Source organism: Rutidosis leptorrhynchoides, chromosome 6 (assembly GCF_046630445.1).
Source record: "Rutidosis leptorrhynchoides isolate AG116_Rl617_1_P2 chromosome 6, CSIRO_AGI_Rlap_v1, whole genome shotgun sequence".
In the NCBI taxonomy this organism is placed as follows: Eukaryota; Viridiplantae; Streptophyta; class Magnoliopsida; order Asterales; family Asteraceae; genus Rutidosis; species Rutidosis leptorrhynchoides.
In genome coordinates this window covers 370958460-370979684 of record NC_092338.1, presented here as the reverse complement: position 1 = coordinate 370979684, position 21225 = coordinate 370958460, and positions in this window count along the sequence as shown.

Genomic DNA, 21225 nt, shown 5'->3' with positions numbered 1-21225 from the left:
ATCCCATTGAGGCGTGGCGGTGCCTTAGAGACGATGGTGTTTGGTGGTTGACTTGCCTTTTCAACATGACATTTGTAAGCTCTAAAATGCATGTGGAAAGGAGACTGAGCGAGACTATTCCCATCTATAAGAATAAGGGGGGGTGCTCAAGTTTCTGGTAACCATAGAGGCATTAAATTACTTAGTCATACTATGAAACTTTTGGAGAGAGGGATTGAGACTAGACTTCGACGCGAAACAAATGTGCCGGGGAACCAATTTGGTTTCATACCAGGGCGCTCTTCGATAGAGGCAATCCATACTATTAGGAACCTTACGGAGAAGTATAGAGAAAAGCAAAAAAAACTTAGAGAGATGGTTTTCTTAAACTTGGAAAAGGCTTACGATTGCATTCCACGAAACTTGATTTGGAAGACTCTAAATGATAGAAGTATCCCGAGTAGATATATTAGTGTTATTAGGGATATGTACGAAGGGGCGAAGTCTTGCATTCGAACGCCAGTGAAATATACTGAAGTTTTTCCAATTGAAGTAGGCATGCATCAAGGATCGACCCTTAGCCCTTTTCTCGCTTTGATCCTTGACGAGCTTTCTCGAGGGATACAAGAGTGCATCTCTTGGTGCTTGATTTTTCCGATGATATTGTGCTTGTTTCAGAATCGAAGGAGGAGCTTAATAGAAGACTAGAGCAATGGAGGGTGTCCTTAGAAAGTAATGGTCTACAAATTAGTAGATAAAAGACGGAATATCTTAAATGTGATTTCGATAGGAACAGTGATGAACAAGAGGATGGAGTGAACATCTGCATTGGAGACCAGATCTTGCTTCCACAATCTTCGTTTAGATACCTAGGCTCGGTGCTCCACAAATTGGGGAGGATAGATGAAGACGTATCACACCGAATTAAGGTAGGGTGGGTGAAGTAAAGAGCAGCGACTAGAGTCTTATGCGACAAAAAGATCCCCCTTAAGGTGAAAGGGAAATTCCTCAAGGTGGCAGTTAGACCTGCCTGTTATACTGATCAGAGTGTTGGCCAATGACGAAGGCGCAAGAGAGAAGGATGGTGTGACGCCCCGTACAAAACCATCGTGTACGATTCGTCAACAACAGGATCTTTACACGGTCAAGTCCTACATGCTGTTTGAAAACCAGATTGCATTCATAAAAACATAGTGTTTACAAAAGATAACGTGACACAGAGGTCATTACAAAGCCATTATTCAAATAACATAAGTTGCGAATGCAAATTAAAAGTTTCATGATTGAGACATCTCTAAGTCATGCAGCGGTTATCTAACACAGCAGGTCCTTAACAGCAAGTCTAACAGCGGAAGCAACAACCTCTAAGCACCTGAGAAAACATGCTTAAAAACGTCAACAATAATGTTGGTGAGCTATAGTTTAAGTTGTAACAGTAATATGAGATTGACCACGAGATTTCAATGTTTCAAAACAGTATGAAAAGCATATGTATAACCGTGGGCACATGGTAACTAGACTTAACGTAAATAAAAATATTACCCCCTAAAAGTACACCTGGCGAGTGCGTATGTCCTCGAAGTATTAAATACCCGTTAAATGCTAGCGCGACTAGCCCGAGTGGGGATGTCAAACCCTATGGATCCATATCTAATATTCGCGTCTACCGGTTCAAAAACCAATAGTTAAACGTTACCGTGCTAAGGGGAATCTTTATGCCGTTGTATAACCCACACATATGTAAAGTTTAAGTACTCGTGTCAAGTAAGTAAAACATAAAAAGCGCATGTATTCTCAGTCCCAAAAATAGTATAAGTAAAAAGGGATGCTATAACTCACAGTGATAAAAACGGTAAAGTCGGTAATGAAAGCATGCAAGTAGTAAGTTGGTCCGAAAGGTCGTCAACCTAAATCAAAGGTTACTAGGTCAGTAGGTTGTCTTTATAAGTTCTAATAGTGCATAAAATAAGTTTAAGTGTCATCATCATCATCATTCATCATCATAAAAGCTAAGTAAGTTTGACAAGAATAGAGATCGAAACAATAGGCTGACTTCGGTCAGCTGTTACGACCTCTACGTAAATCGAAAAGACGCGTAATCAGTGGCTATGCTCCGTATGCGAGTCCCCTAGTTTCTGACCAATTTTCAGAACCTAACTCGTCTTCGTTTGACCGTGACGACTGTTTAAGTGCGAGTAGGTCAGAAATTTCAGCACAACGTTAATAGGGTGTAACGACTTTCGGAAGGCCATAAATCCTAAACCGTAACTCGGATTAAGACGAGGTCTAAACGGAAAATCATCTACTCGAACCGAAATAACTGAAAATCAACTTTACAGTAGCCCAGGTTACTGATCAGATCCCGAAAAACAGTGAACAAGTGCTCCGGTGGGGTTCTTGGTGCATGATGCTCATCACGGTTCTCATCCTTGATGCTTGTAGCTTCAAGTGTACAACTCGTTGATGGTTTAGCATCACTTTTGACCAATATTCTACCATCAATACACAATATGTACAACTCGTTGATGGTTTAGCATCACTTTTGACCAATATTCTACCATCAATACACAATATGTTAAGACCAAGTAATAACACAACTCATTTAAGAGTCTTAGATGGATGATGAACCAATGTTACATCATATCCTTAGTCTTAACACAAATACAAGTCCTATTTACAAACAAAGTTACAAATTTTACATCAATCAAACAAGTATGAACATGATCTAAGTCAAATGAAGTGATGGAACCCTAAGCTAGAGAGCTTGGATCTCTTTCACGCAAGTTATAAGGTCACAAAGCTAGAAAGCTTGAACCTTTAGTGTTCTTGAAGATCTTGAAGCATAAAGCTTAGATCTTTAAGTTACATGAAGACCATAAACACAAGTTTTGATCTTTATAACAAATTAATGAGATCATAAGTTAGAAAACTTAGATCCAACAAAATATATGAAGATCTAAGCTAGAAAGCTTGCATCTTGATTGTTCTTGAAGATCTTGAAGCATAAAGCTTGGATCTTTAAGTTACATGAAGATTACAAACACAAGTTTGAATCTTTATAACAAAATAACAAGATTAAAGTTAAAAATATATAGATCTACAAAGTGGGTGAAGATTCAAAGCTAGAAAGCTTGAATCTTCCATGTTCTTGAAGGATTCATGCTTGAATCTACAAGATGTAATCAAGATCAAAGCTAAAAAGCTTGATCCTCCATTGATGATGATGTACACGAAAAAGAAAGGAGAAAAAGAAGAAGAAAAGTTCAAAATTACTTACACTTTTAGAGAGAGAAAGAACTAGAGAGAACTAGAGAGTGAGTGTGTGTGAATTAGAAATGAAAGCAAGTGTAAAATGGGAGGAATGAGGCTTGTATTTATAGTGAAATGAGGGTGGGGGGAGGGCCTCATGGCCGTTGGTTTTGGTAGGGGGGGAGGGGGAGACAAGATTTACTTTTTGGTTAATGGTTGTCTAAAGTAGGTACTTATGTTGGAATCCCATGCAACATTAGGGATAATACTTGACATAAATGCTAGCATATTCCCTCTAATAAATGGGCATTTGTCTTACTTATTAATGGGTCACTAGTAATTAATTAGTGGGCTAAATAAATGGGCTACTAGCTAGAGTATGGTGGGCTTAAGTCCAACAAGGTAGAAAGTCCAACAAGACTAACTAGTAAGCATAATTAAATTACTACGCATAATTAAGCATCCATAAACCCAAGTAATTATTATTATGAAATAATAATTAATATTCATTAGTCATAATATTCCGATTACGACAAAAGTTAAACGTGCGCGCAGTTCGCGGTTTAATCGAAACGTTAAGTGACACTAACGGTCATAAAGCATCCGGTGAACAAGTTAAGTATCCTACGTACACTAAGGCATGTTTTAACATATAAATGAAAGTAAACCATGTATATAAAGGTTCCAGAGTATAAAGTAGCACAGTACGCACAAATACACAGTTTCGCAAAAACACAAAGCACAAAAGCAAGTTGAAAAAGTCGGGTCGTTACAGATGGAGGTGGCAGAGATGAGGATTCTTAGGTGGACTTGCAGTAAAACCAAGTTGGATATGATCCCAAATAGTATTTTTAGGGAGAACCTGAAAGTTAGAAGCATCATCGACAAGCTAAGAGAAGAACAGCTTCGATGGTTTGGGCATGTGAAGAGGCGACACCTTACTGCCCCTATTAATAGTGTCGAGGCATTTACGGTTGACGGCGTAAGGAGAAGTGGTAGACCTACTCGCAAGTGGGAGGATAGGTTAAAGCTCGACTTGAAGGAGCTTTTATTGACCGAGGACATGCCTTCTGATAGGAATGCGTGGAGGACTAGAATTAGAATAGAAGAGTAGGTTTGGGTAGGTAAGTGTGTATGTGTGTATGTGGGTATGTATGTACGTGTCTTCTTTTATAGTGATATATGTATGCATGTTTATGTATGTATGTATGTATCTTCATGTAAAGTGATTTTGTATGTTCGCGCTTTGCTTTTTACCAAGACCCCTTCTAAGTATGTGTATGTAGGTGTGTGTAGGTATGTTTGGTGTATGTATGGATGCATGTGTATGTAGGTACACATGTTTATGTATGTATGTTTTTTTTGTGGGTATGTATGTTTATGTTAGTGTGTATGTGTGCATATATGTTTGCATTATGACTGTTTATGGATGTAAGTGTAACAACCCTGCTTTTTCCGTTTCTTCCGTTAACCTTCCGTTAGTTTATTTAACGACGATTACTTGACGTTTATGTGTTTATATGTAATAAATGCGTACTTGATCCTTGGTGAGTTACAATAATTAATATGGGGTGATATTAATTCGAATAAATATTTCAGGTAAGGAAATACGATAAAAACGATACGGTTTTGATAACGGCTTTTTGAACAACGAAACGCTCGGGTTTATTTTAATAATTAAATTATTAATTATTAACTTTTTAAAAATATTTAATTTATTGAGTTTTTAATAAATTAAACGATTGGTTGCGTTTAACGATCGGTTTAGCGTTCTGGGCCTTCGGTACGACTAAATGGCACTTAAAACGGACCACGAATACGCGCTTTTGCAAAACAAGAGCACGGGATACCCATAGTGGGCCCCATTCGGCCGACCCCTCTCCCCTTATTTTGTTAATTGTTAGCTTAATGGAGGGACTTAAGTGTAATTAGTGATTTTTAGTCTAAGTATAAATTAACTAGTAACCTAATTATTGTATTCTTTCCCAAACCTAAAAATTCAGTCGATCCCTCCCTCTCCTGCCTCTCTTCATCGACTGCTCACCACACACAACACTCATAATTTTTGTTCAATCGATTAAACTTTCTACACGAACGTTGTAATTCCCTTTTAGCTCTACACGTTGGTATAAGAATTTTCGCGATCAAAGGTATAAACACAAAAACCCTAATCTTAAAACTCTAATTTTTATTAATGTTTCATAGTTATGTTGTCAATTGCTCAAGTCTATAAGCGTACATGTTAATTGTTATCGTTAAATTGATCGTTTGATGCCCTAGGGTTAGAAACCGAATTTTTTATTGCATGATCAGTGATTTTAAGTTTTTCAAATGCATGATATTATATTATATTCAGATTCCTTATGAAAAACTATTGAGTTTAGGCTTTGGATTCACTTTATTTCGTTTCCGGATGATCAAGTTATGTCCATTTGAATTAACGTTGTGTTTTTGTTGTGTAATCAGAAATCTGGGTTTGATAGACCATGAATTGGCATGTGAAACTTATACCACTGGTAATATAATTTAAAAACACTCAATTTACACTAGGATATCATGTCGTTTGCTTATGTATAACTCGAGATATGCTTGATTTAGTGTAAAAGTGGAATTATACAGCACTTGCATGAAAACAGCCTTGTATGATAAAATGTGTTGACTTATGTGTTTAAAGCTTTGTATATTTGAAATATACACAAAAAGTAATTCACCTTTCATGTAGATATCATAGGCTAATTGTATCTAGATCTTCAGATAATCGCGTGCGAATGTGACTAGCTAAACTAGAATCGAATCTGTAATTGCTCCCTGTTTTATACTCTGTGGTTTGTGTTTATTGATTTAGCATATATGCTTCTGGAAAATGAAACTTAACATAATATGTGACTTATGGTTAGTTAATGTCAATCTCTGAAACCTTATGCATTGGGCACAATAGGGCCATACTTTATGTAAATTCTGATTTGAGCTGAAAAACCGAATATTCAACTTGCATGAATAAACTGTACAAATTGGCTAAACAAAAATTACTCGATTTTTGATATGTGTTAGTTTGACTTGTCCTTTAACTATGGCCACTGGTCTTGTATCAATTGCATGTTCCTATCTCCGGTTATAGCCAAAACGAAATCAGTGCACGGTCAGAAACTGACTTGGCAAACTACAAATGTACCCCTTCTGATTCATGACTTTTAATTATCGTATGAGACCCTGGCAGGACTTTTTGGAATCGACTTTGAGTAGACTTATGATCTGGAGTTTTCCATATTTACTTGAATTTTTTACTATGAGATAATGTGCTAAGTATGCTACGTGTTCATGAACTTTGTGCAAAACGATAAACTGAAATTGTGAAAATGACCATTTATGACCTGAAACGTGTTGTTTGACTTAGGTTTGACATGTTGACCAACATTTGACATGAACCTACTGATGTTGAATTTATTTGACCACATAGACCAAGTTTGACTTTCGGTTTGACTTCGGTTGACTTTGTTTGACTTGCATGATCTAGTTGACTATTTGTTGACTTTTACTTTGAAACGCGTCGAGTCGAGCCTAAATACAAATTATACTATGAAACCACTCTTATTTAAGATACATATATTGACCAACCTAAATACATATACTTAGGTTGCATTACTCAGCTGTAAACCGTACAAGTTTTTGTCTGTCATCCGAGCTTTATTCAAAGGTGAGTCTACAGTCCCGCTTTTTACATGTTTTCAGGGATGAGAATACACGCTGTTATACTTTCATTATCAAATGCTTTTATATTGACACGAGTACTATATATGCGTACTGAGTTTGTTCACAACGCCTCTAGCATGAATACTTTTAATACCATCGGTGTAAGCACAATTTAGATGGACGGATCCGTTAGGTTGACAACCTCACCCTGCAATATTAACTGTGGTGCATTTACTTTGAACATTAGATACACTCGAACAAGTGTATAACATTTTACGAGGTAAGGGCGGGTATAGTGGTTTCTATACTCGGGTCATTGCTAGTATTCAGGTGCTCAGATTATGCAAACGTTTTACAATTTGGAGTTGTACTTGTAAAATCTCGTTGTCAAGGAAACTAAACTATTTTTCTGATAACTATTTTTCAGATACTATACAACGTTATTTAAACTGGGGTTTACGAACAAATGGGATAAAACTTGACAGGGTGTTGGCTACAAATGATTGAAACTTGACATTGTAGTGTCAACAAACTTTTGAAACGAGAAACGGTGTTGTCTAAAAACTTTAACATTAAACCTTGGTGGTCTCCCACTAATAAACGTTTTCGAAATATTATTTCTTAAACATACTGTATTGTTTACCTAAAACCTGTAGATTCACTCAACATTATTGTTGATCCGTTTTGCGTGTTTTATTCTCAGGTATTAATTGCTTCCGCTGTAGAATATTGCTGTTACATAGAAGTCAAGCCAAGCACTGGGACCAGCGTTAACATTCCGTTAAAGGGATTTTTGACGGGGTGTTACATATGGTATCAGAGCTTTGGCTATAGGGAACTAGGATACATTAGTGTGTCTAACCGTAGGGCGCATTAGTGAAGTCTAGTCTATAGCCGTGTGTCTTGGATGACTTTTATACCTCATACTTGCACTGTTTGTGACACCATGCTACATGTAGGGCTACACATCACATCACAAACATATACACCTTATACCAATACGATACGAACTTAGACTAAATACTGTATCACGAATCGCATACGTACACACGACGCGAGACTTAAATGAATTAAGCCGACTACGCTACCTTGAACTTATGGAGTGATGTCGAATGGAAATGTGAGATAGCGTAATGTAATGACCGGGATTACATTACGGTAACTCATATAGAAGTTCTGACATCGCAAAATAAGGAATTGGGGCCGAGTCAAGTAGGTTACCTAGATAAACAACGTTTAGAACACAAACCGTATAACCTCAAATGTGAGTAGAAGCTTACACTATAAAAATTAATTGTTATTATGACTTGTAAGTAACTTGTAATCTTGACACAACTCATCACTGCTCGACACTGCCTGCCACCATAGATCACTACTTGTCACTACAAAGACACTACTTGAACACACTCGTCATCTCATACCACTACTCAGTACTGTTTATCACTGCTAACTACTACTCAACGCCGCCTCTCACTGCTAGTCACAACTGATCACTACTTCTCACTGTTTGTCGTTACTAGATACTACTTACTGCTACCCCTTGCTACTTGCTACTACTCAATACTAATCATTACTACTTACCACTATCAAGTACTACTCATCATCACTAACACATCCACGCTAGACTACTCACTACTGCGCATCACAACTCAATTCTGATACGTCTTTAGAGGAGGATTTCCTGATAACAGCCCGCATAATACGTAGTAGATATTGTCCACTCGATTACCAACTTACCTATCATTCAGCCACCCGCCGTCCATGATTTTGTTTTCCAACACGAGCCTACCGACTGATGACCATTATGCCTTATTGGGTGCATTAGAGTACATGTGCATATACTTATGATGCGAGCATGCTATCTAACAACTTATACGTCACTACTATCATCACTGCTTATCACAACCCATCGCTACTTATCGCTAACGCCATCACTCATTGCTACTAGTAATACTACCCGTTACCATATCCCTCCTCATTTTGTTCCAACATACTATTCTTAAGCGACAATCATTTTCATTATACCCACAAACATTACCAACCAACTTTGAACACATCGACGCGAACTACACTTCATCTGTTTCCGCGAGACACACCCGTCTGGGAGTTTGTACCAACCCTTAACAATTAACTATCAGATTTTATTTGAGTTGCCATTACACCTTGTTCATTTTCGTTTTCCATGAAATTCGTCACGAGATTGTTCTCACTCATCGATCATACTGTTTATATATGCTATCAACACCGGTGCTGAGAGAAGCTTTAACACTAAAAAATTTGGTCACAACATTTATAACCCTGTACTTTCCTTAGACAATGTGTACTCTATAGAACTATTAAGCTGAGAAGTTTTAACCTAATGGTTGAAACAAACTGGTTATCTGACAATACAACCGAGGCAGCTACGACCAGAAGACTATTCGAATTTCTTTCACGGATGATAATAGTGTACGGAGAAGAGATTAGTACACCGTCATGTTACACTAATTACTCGAAGGTCCAGAAGTACGTGGGATGAGAATGTCTCGCAATCCTGGCACATGTGAGTAAAGATGAGCCGACATTTAAGAGACTCGAATATTTCCCGACTATTAGAGATTGCCCTGAGGTTACACGTCCACCCCACCGTGAAGTCGAATTTTGGATTGATTTGGTGTCAGCAGCTGCACCTGTTACGCGTACAATATACAGACTTGCACCTTTAGAACTACAAGAGCGTCCCATGGTGAAGAACACCAGGGTTGTAATGCCCCAATTTATGACAGGTACTGGAAGGTGGGTCACATAGCCATGAATTTCCTAGTTGGAGCTCCGGTATTGTTCGTTAAAAAGAAGGATGGGTCGATGAGATTGTGTATCGGCTACAGAGAATTGAACAAGTTGACAATCAAGAATCGGTATCCGCTATTGAGGATTGATGACTTATTTGATCAGCTGCAGGGATTTAGTTGTTATTCAAAGATTGATTTGAGATCCGGGTATCACCAATTGAGAGTCAAAGAAGCTGACGTTCCAAAGACGGCGTTTAGAACACGTTATAGACATTATGAGTTTACAGTGATGCCGTTTGGTTTGACGAATGCACCAGCAGTGTTCATGGACCTCATGAACCGTGTGTGTAAGCCATACCTAGATAAATTTGTCATTGTGTTTATTGATGATATATTGGTGTACTCCAAGAACAAGGAAGAGCACGAACAACATCTACGTTCGATATTGACTATGCTTAGAAAAGAGCAGTTGTATGCAAAATTCTCTAAGTGTGACTTTTGGTTACCAGAGGTACAATTTGTTGGCCATGTTGTAGGGTCCAATGGAATACAAGTCGATCCAACAAAGATTGAGTCGGTTAAGAATTGGGAAACTCCAAAGACACCAACTCAGATCCGGCAATTTTTGGGTCTAGCTGGTTACTACAGGAGATTCATTGAGGGATTCTCTAAGATTGCCCGACCATTAACCGCATTGACTCATAAAGGCAAGAAGTATGAGTGGTCAGAACCGTAAGAAACTGCATTTCAGTTGTTGAAGGAGAAGTTAACAACTGCACCAGTATTGTCTCTACCCGAGGGAAGTGAAGATTTTGTTGTTTATTGTGATGCCTCACATCAAAGAATGGGTTGCGTGCTTATGCAATGAAATTTATTGCTTATGGAACGCGACAGTTAAAGATTCACGAGTAAAACTACACTACGCATGACCTTGAACTAGGAGCTGTTGTCTTTGCACTTAAAATGTGGAGACACTACCTGTACGGAACCAAGTTTACTATCTTCAATGACCATAAGAGTTTACAGCACATTTTCGATCAGAAACAGCTCAACATGAGACAACAACGTTGGATGGAACTACTTAACGATTATAACTGCGAACTCCAATACCATCCGGGCAAGGCGAATGTTGTGGAGGATGCGTTAAGTAGAAAGGAGCGAGAGAAACCTCTTAGGGTTAAAGCTCTTAACATAGTTGCCCATACGTACCTCACATCACAGATCCGTGAAGCACAGCAAGAAGTAGGAATGGCAATGGATCGGATATGGATCGAATGATGCCATATCCACATCCATATCCATTTAATTTTTTTCCATCCATATCCATATCCATATCTGTTTAATCTCATTCATCCATCCATATCCATATCCGTTGGATTAAGCGAGTTAATGGATATCCGTTGGATATTAAATTAAATGTTAATCTAACGACGATTTTCACAATTAAGTTTTGATTATAACACATGTAAATGCATAATCTTTATGTTTTTAGATTATTACACATGTTTTTATTGTAATATTCGTCGAACGGGACTTTAATTGAACAAAAGACGTTACAATATAGGTGAATATATGTTCAAACTAATATAATTAAATGTGTAATGTTCAACATTATTATTAACAGTATTATAATTATTAGTTTTATAACCCTTATTTTCGTTAGTAGTTTACAATTTTGTAGATTATATGTATATGTATATCGATATGTAGATGCATATGCATGTATTTTAGTACATATATATGCATGTATTGATGTATTTCAGGTGGTACCGGATATATCCATGGATGATAAATTATCATCCATATCCGATCCGCTAAATATTTTGATAATCCATATCCATATCCATATCCATATCCATATCCATATCCATATCCATATCCATATCCATTTATCGTCCATTTACATCATCCATATCCATTATATATGGATCAGATCGGATGGATATCCATGGATGGAACATCCATTGCCATCCCTAGAAAGAAGCAGTGAAGCAAGAAAATGTCGATGTTAAATTTCTTAGAGGAATGGATAAGAAATTTGACATCAAGGAGGACGGAACACGGTACTTTGCTAATCGAATTTGGGTACCAAAGTTTGGTGGATTGAGAGAACTAGTGTTGGAGAAAGCACACAAGTCAATGTACTCAATTCATCTGGGATTAGATAAAATGTACCAAGATTTGAAGGCGTTTTATTGGTGGCCAAATTTGAAAGCTGATATTGCTACCTATGTCGGTAAGTGCTTGACTTGCGCTAAAGTCAAGGCAGAACATCAGAATCCATCAGGGTTATTGACTCAACCAGAGATTCCCCAGTGGAAGTGGGAAGGTATTACAATGGACTTCATCACGAAACTGCCGAGAACAGTGGGAGGATACGATACTATTTGGGTTATCGTGGATCGTCTCACAAAGTCTGCACACTTCTTACCGTAAGAGAAATTGATAAAATGGAGAAGTTGGCTCAGATCTACATTAAAGAAATCGTCTCTAGGAATGGAGTGCCTATATCTATTATATCCGATCGCGACAGCAGATTCACTTCCAGGTTTTAGCAGTCGTTACAAAAAGCAATGGGGACTCGTTTAGATATGAGTACAGCATATCACCCCCAGATAGATGGCCAGAGCGAACGAACTATTCAGACTTTTGAGGACATGTTGCGAGCATGTGTTATTGTTTTCGGAAACGGATGGGATAAGTACTTACCACTAGCTGAGTTCTCATACAATAACAGCTACCATGCAAGTATTAAAGCTACACCTTTCTAGGTGTTGTACGAAAGGAAGTGTAGATCTCCCGTTTGTTGGAGCGAATTGGGAGATAGTCAGTTGACAGGCCCTGCAATTATTCAGGAGATAATGGAGAAAGTTCTACAGATTCAGGAACAATTGAGAACGGCTCGGAGTCATCAAAAGAGTTACGTCGATGTTAGACAGAAGGACATAGAATTCCAAGTTGGTGACAAAGTTATGCTTAAAGTATCACCTTGGAAGGGTGTTGTACGATTTGGAAAACAAGGTAAAATGAGTCCTAGATATGTTGGACCATTCGAGATAACTAAAAGAGTTGGACCGGTAGCTTACAGGTTGGAGTTGCCACAAGCACTCAGCGGTATACACGACGTTTATCATGTATCCAACCTAAAGAAGTGCCTAGCCGATGAGAATTTGATTATTCCATTAGAGGAACTGCGTATCGACGACAAACTTCATTTCATTGAGGAACCTGTCAAAATCTTGGGCCGTGAGATGAAACAGTTGAAACAAAGCAGAATTCCTATGGTTAAAATTCGGTGGAACGCGAGAAGAGGACCAGAATTCACGTGGGAGCGTGAAGACCAGATGAGACAGAAATACCCGCAACTATTTCTCGAGGAAACTACTTTAGAGGATGATCACTAAAATTTCGGGACGAAGTTTTTAATAACAGGTGGGTAATGTAACAACCCTGCTTTTCCGTTACTTCCGTTAACCTTCCGTTAGTTTATTTAACGACGATTACTTGACGTTTATGTGTTTATATGTAATAAATGCGTACTTGATCCTTGGTGAGTTACAATAATTAATATGGGGTGATATTAATTCGAATAAATATTTCAGGTAAGGAAATACGATAAAAACGATACGGTTTTAATAACGGCTTTTTGAACAACGAAACGCTCGAGTTTATTTTAATAATTAAATTATTAATTATTAACTTTTTAAAAATATTTAATTTATTGGGTTTTTAATAAATTAAACGATTGGTTGCGTTTAACGATCGGTTTAGCATTCCGGGCCTTCGGTACGACTAAACGGGACTTAAAACGGACCACGAATACGCGCTTTTGCAAAACGAGAGCCCGGGATACCCATAGTGGGCCCCATTCGGCCGACCCCTCTGCCCTCTCCCCTTATTTTGTTAATTGTTAACTTAATGGAGGGACTTAAGTGTAATTAGTGGTATTTAGTCTAAGTATAAATTAACTGGTAACCTAATTATTGTATTATTTCCCAAACCTAAAAATTCAGTCGATCCCTCCTTCTCCTGCCTCTCTTCGTCGTCTGCTCACCAACACACAACACTCATAATTTTTGTTCAATCGATTAAACTTTCTACATGAACGTTGTAATTCCCTTTTAGCTCTACACGTTGGTATAAGAATTTTCGTGATCAAAGGTATAAACACATAAACCCTAATCTTAAAACTATTATTTTTATTAATGTTTCATAGTTACGTTGTCAATTGCTCAAGTCTATACGCGTACATGTTAATTGTTATCGTTAAATTGATCGTTTGATGCGCTTGGGTTGGAAATCGAATTTGTTATTGCATGATCAGTGATTTTAAGTTTTTCAAATGCATGATATTATATTATATTCAGATTCCTTGCAAAAAACTATTGAGTTTAGGCTTTGGATTCACTTGATTTCGTTTCCGGATGATCAAGTTATGTCCATTTGAATTAACGTTGTGTTTTTGTTGTGTAATCAGAAATATGGGTTTGATAGACCACGAATTGGCATGTGAAACTTATATCACTGGAAATATAATTTAAAAACACTCAAGTTACACTAGGATATCATGTCGTTTGCTTATGTATAACTCGAGATATGCTTGATTTAGTGTAAAAGTGGAATTATACAGCACTTGCATGAAAACAGCCTTGTATGATAAAATGTGTTGACTTCTGTGTTTAAAACTTTGCATATTTGAAATATACACAAAAATTACTTCACCTTTCATGTAGATATCATAGGCTAATTGTATCTAGATCTTCGGATAATCGTGTGCGAATGTGACTAGCTAAACTAGAATCGAATCTGTAATTGCTCCCTGTTTTATACTCTGTGGTTTGTGTTTATTGATTTAGCATATATGCTTCTGGAAAATGAAACTTAACATAATATGTGACTTATGGTTAGTTAATGTCAATCTCTGAAACCTTATGCATTGGGCACAATAGGGCCATACTTTATGTAAATTCTGATTTGAGCTGAAAAACCGAATATTGAACTTGCATGAATAAACTGTACAAATTGGCTAAACAAAAATGGCTCGATTTTTGATATGTGTTAGTTTGACTTGTCTTTGAACTATGGCCACTGTTCTTGTATCAATTTCATGTTCCTATCTCCGGTTATAGCCAAAACAAAATCAGTGCGCGGTCAGAAACTGACTTGGCAAACTACAAATGTACCCCTTCTGATTCCTGACTTTTAATTATCGTATGAGACCCTGGCTGGACTTTTTGGAATTGATTTTGAGTAGACTTATGATCTGGAGTTTTCCATGTTTACTTGAATTTTTTACCATGAGATAATGTGCTAAGTATGCTACATGTTCATGAACTTTGTGCACAACGATAAACTGAAATTGTGAAAATGACCATTTATGACCTGAAACGTGTTGTTTGACTTAGGTTTGACATTTTGACCAACATTTGACATGAACCTACTGATGTCAACTTTAGTTGACCACATAGACCAAGTTTGACTTTCGGTTTGACTTCGGTTGACTTTGTTTGACTTGCATGATCTAGTTGACTATTTGTTGACTTTTACTTTGAAACGCGTCGAGTAGAGCAATAAGACAACTTATACTATGAAACCACCCTTATTTAAGATACATATATTGACCAACCTAAATACATATACTTAGGTTGCATTACTCAGCTGTAAACCGTACAAGTTTTTATCTGTCGTCCGAGCTTTATTCAAAGGTGAGTCTACAGTCCCGTTTTTTTACATGTTTTCAGGTATGAGAATACACGCTGTAATAATTTCATTATCAAATGCTTCTGTATTGACACAAGTACTATATATGCGTACTGAGTTTGTTCACAAAGCCTCTAGCTTGAATACTTTTAATACCATCGGTGTAAGCACAATTTAGATGGACGGATCCATTAGGTTGACAACCTCACCCTGAAATATTAACTGTGGTGCATTTACTTTGAACATTAGATACACTTGAACAAGTGTATAACATTTTACGAGGTAAGGGCGGGTATAGTGGTTTCTATACTCGGGTCATTGTTAGTATTCAGGTGCTCAGATTATGCAAACGTTTTACAACTGTAAAATCTCGTGGTCAAGGAAACTAAACTATTTTTCTGATAACTGTTTTTCAGATACTATACAACGTTATTTAAACTGGGGTTTACGAACAAATGGGATAAAACTTGACAGTGTGTTGGCTACAAATGATTGAAACTTGACATGGTAGTGTCAACAAACTTTTGAAACGAGAAACGTGTTGTCTAAAAACATTAACATTAAACCTTGGTGGTCTCCCACTAATAAACGTTTTTGAAATATTATTTCTTAAACATACTGTAACGACCCTGGAATTTCCAACGTTTACTTATTAATAATTATTATTAATACTTGTGATTTAATGAATGTATTGTTTATATACATTTACTTGTTACCATGCTTGACTTTAAATGCCCGAAACGTCTTTGTGACACACGTACATTACACGAATAATATTTTTAGAATATTATTTACATTCATGATTGATTTAATTAATCATTTTAATTAAGTAAGGTTATTAGTTAATTACTTGGGATTTTACTTGGATTATTATTTATTTGGACTTGGACTTGTGTTAATGGACTTAGAAGCCTACTATACCACACTTAATGGATTATTTAGCCCATCTTAAAATGCAAGTATCACTTTAAGTTACAACTAGATTGATTAGTGCATGAAGAATATAGTTACAAGATATTTATACATCTTTCCCATGAAGACACATCTTATAACCACCTTTTAAGCCAAATTCATGCTAGTGACTTGTGGGTTTTCTCCTCCTCCCTCCCTTGGTAAACCGTCGGCATAGGGACTCCATGGGAGAGTGTTCCATTTTCATTTTTTTGTATTACTTAGTTGCTAGTATCCTCTCATTTTCCTCACACACACAATACTTGCATTTTCTCTCATTTCTTTCTCTCATTTGTGACAACCCGAAAATTTCCAACCAAATTTAAACTTTAATCTTTATATGTTTTTGACACGATAAGCAATATTTGTTAAGTTAAATTTCAAGAATTTTAAACTATGTTCATACATTCATTCAACCTCGACCAAGTTCTAACGATTCACGAACCATTAAACGAATATGATTATATATGTATATGTGTATATATATATTATAACTTGAAACGTAAACAAAATATTAGATTAAATACTTTATATGATTGTATATGTTTCAAAATGTTTATCAATGGAATTAAAAGATAAGATCAAATGATTGAATTATCAGATATATTGAATTATGATTACAAGTCTCTGTTGAAAGGCCGACGTTGATTTGAGAAATCTTTCCATTTTAACAATATTCGGAAAATGGTAAAGTGATTTATAAATAAGAACAAATTGTCAATCATTGAGAACTAGACAAAGGATAGTGGAAGATTGAATCTCATAAAGACTCGATTGATCTATTTAGTTTCAAACGTACAAAAACGTTTTCAGTTTAAAAAAGAACTTTATTATTAAAACGTATATAACTTTTATAAATATCTAGAACCACTTTTGACAACTCATTACTTAGCTAGTATGATAAAGATAACGATATTTATATTTTATTTTATTAAATATATATAACGATTTAAATTAATATTATATACGCGTATTATACGTACATAGTTTTATACTTTTACTATACTTAAACTTTACCTTTACTTTATTTTTACTTTACTTTAACTTTAATAATTCACTTTAATAATTCATACTTTAATAATTCACTTTAATAATTCATACTTTAATAATTCACTTTAATAATTCATACTTTAATAATTCATACTTTAATAATTCACTTTAATAATTCGTACTTTAATAATTCACTTTAATAATTCAAAATTCTATTATAAATAGAATTCAATAGGTTTCATTATTTCATAGAAACTTGAAAATATTTTTCTCTAAACTCTCTCAATCGATTTACATATATATATTTACTCCGTATTATTTCAAGATATTATTAGTATACATAAAATATTATGACGGAGTTCTGTCCGAGTGATTTCGAAATTGTTTTTCGAGTGGGATAGGATTAAGGAAATTATGGGTTATAGCTATGGAGGTGATTGAGTATGGTTCATGGGTATGCTCGTGAGGTCAATATAGTGTTTATCATTTCCGTTGCGTCTACGTACCTTTCCTGCAATATTGAATCTCAATATTGATACGTGAGTACTCATAATTTAACTTTTACATACTAATAGTGTATCCCTGACTAGTGCTCGAGTATTTAGGATTATGCATGCTTGTACTTTTGATATTGCCCTTAGACAGGTTAGGTTGAATCTTGAATTAGTTACACTTGCGGTTGAGATAAGGTATAAGATATGCATGCCCTTGGAAAGCTAGCGAAAAATTAAGAACTTTTCCTTTAGATATCGAATGGTTTCGATGAACGGATTAGAAGTTATACTCAATTGAATTTTTGATATTTTTATTAAAAATGATTATTATTATCGTCGTTTTTATTGTCGTTCTAGTTTTATCTTATTATTATCATTATTATTATCTTTATCAATAAAAGGGATTTATCATTAAAAAATGTTATTTTTTTTATTATTACTATCGTTATTATCGTTAAAGTTATAATTAGTATTATTATTATTATCCAATTATTATTATTATTATTATTATTATTGGTATTATTATTATTATTATCATTATTAATATATATATCATTATTTAAAAATGGTTATTGTTATTGTTATTATTATTATTACTATATTATCATTAAGATAATTATTAGTATTATCGTTAATAATGTTATAGTAACTATCATTATTAATATTAGTGTATTTAAAACAAATATTTGTAACACCTAATTATTTTGATTACTATTATTATCATTATTATGAACACGATATAAAAGACGATTAAAAGCTATTAAATGAAATGATTAGGAAATAATGGGTAAGAGTATCATGATGAAATTAAAATATTATAAGATATTGATTTAGATAAAATTATCGTTCTTATTATTTTTATCATTACTATTATTATTAAAAGTATCGTTAGTATTAAAACTATCATTTTAACAAAAATTATCATTTTAATAGAAATTTCATTGTTACTATAAAATATCATTATTATTATTCTTTTAAATAGAATTATTATTTTAAAGATAATATTAAAAATTATTGTAAATATTAAAGTTATCATAATTAGAATTATCGTTTTATCATAATGTCATCTTAGTAATTATAAATATTGATATTTTTATAATAATAATTATTATTACAAAATAATACAACTTTTACTTACTAACATTATAGATATTATTTTATCAAATAAATATGTGATACAAACATATTTTACTACGTGTAATAACTTACTTTAATAATACCTATCATATTATCTTTATGATATTAAATGAACCCTATAAATTTTATTACTTAATATATATAAAAGTATATTTTATTATATAAATTTAATATAAAATTTTATTTATTAATAAATAAATTATATTATTTACTCTAATAAATCTTTTAAAAATATTTAAAAATATAAAACGACGATATTTAAACTATATATTAATCATGTACAGATTTTTGGAAATTATTTTGAGTCAAATTTACTTTTGTTGACTTTTGCATATTAGTCTCGAGCATTAGGATTGTGGTACACTATGACTTGACCTAATTTGTTAGACAAATATTGACCAACACATAAATATATATAATTAATTTAGGTTCGTGAATCCGAGGCCAACCTTGCACTTGTTCAATGACGTTATATGTATTTTTACTACGAAATACAGTATGGTGAGTTTCATTTGCCTTTTTACCCTTTATATTTTTGGGACTGAGAATACATGCGCTTTTATAAATGTTTGACGAAATAGACACAAGTAATTGAAACTACATTCTATGGTTGAATTATCGAAATCGAATATGCCCCTTTTTATTAAAGTCTGGTAATCTAAGAATTAGGGAACAGACACCCTAATTGACGCGAATCCTAAAGATAGATCTATTGGGCTTAACAAACCCCATTCAAAGTACCGGATGCTTTAGTACTTCGAAATATATATCATGTCCGAAGGAGGATCCCGAAATGATAGGGGATATTCTTATATGTATCTAGTTAATGTCGGTTACCAGGTGTTCACCATATGAATGATTATTTTTGTCTCTATGCATGGGACGTATATTTATGAGAACTGGAAATGAAATTCTTGTGGTCTATTAAAATGATGGAAATAAATGATTATGATAAACTAATGAACTCACCAACCTTTTGGTTGACACTTTAAAGCATGTTTATTCTCAGGTGTTAAAGAAATCTTCCGCTGTGCATTTGCTCATTTTAAAGATATTACTTGGAGTCTTTCATAGCATATTTCGAAGAACGTTGCATTCGAGTCATTGAGTTCATCAAAGATTATTATTAAATCAATTTATAGTTGGATAGTGGATATTATGAAATGGTATGCATGCCTGTCAATTTTCGATGTAAAGAAAGATTTCTTTTAAAAACGAATGCAATGTTTGTAAAATGTATCATATAGAGGTCAAATACCTCGCAATGTAATCAACTATTGTGAATCGTTTATAATGTATATGAACGGGTCCTTTCAGTTGGTATCAGAGCGGTGGTCTTAGCGAACCAGGTCTGCATTAGTGTGTCTAACTGATAAGTCGATAGGATGCATTAGTGAGTCTGGACTTCGACCGTGTCTGTATGTCAAAAGTTTTACTTATCATTTTGTGTCGAAAATTAACTACTTATCATCCTCAGGAAATTACCTGCTTATCATTTTTAGTCAAAGACACGTCTTGCTGCATTGATTGCATGAATAGTGTATAGACAAAAATTCATATCTTAGCATATCTGCTAAATCATATCTTATCGTATCTGTTACTTTAAACTTTGTCTGACATATCCCGCAAAGTCCTCCATAATCTACGAAATCTTTTGATCTCTATATATATATATATATATATATATATATATATATATATATATATATATATATATATATATATATATATATATATATATATATATATATATATATATATATATATTCTATGTAATTAGAATACCATCCGTTAGCCAAAATCATTTCATATCGAAAAAAAAAAATCCTTTATCCAATCGTACGAAATGGAATTCGTCATCAGTTCAAGTCACTCAGATTCCGAAATGGAATCCCATTCAAGCTCCGAAAGCAGTGTGACCGGAATAGATCAACCAATCAGTCATCACATATTCTGGATGAATTGGGGATGGGTTCGTAGCCTCCTCAATCATTGGAGACAAGAAGAAGGTGATCCCTTCCATCAACCACATTGCCCTCTTGACGAAGAACCTGAAGCACTTACCGGCGAACCTGTCCGAAATACCATGTTCTCACTCATTTTCAGAGTATCTCGTCACGATTATATATTACATCAAATTTTAGATTTTATTTATCCGCTCGTCCGAACCGACAATCACCCCGGTGTAATAGAAGAAGTCAACGAGCTTCGCGCTCGGGTAGTGGCTTTGGAGAATATGGTGTAGAGATTACAAACACCAGCAG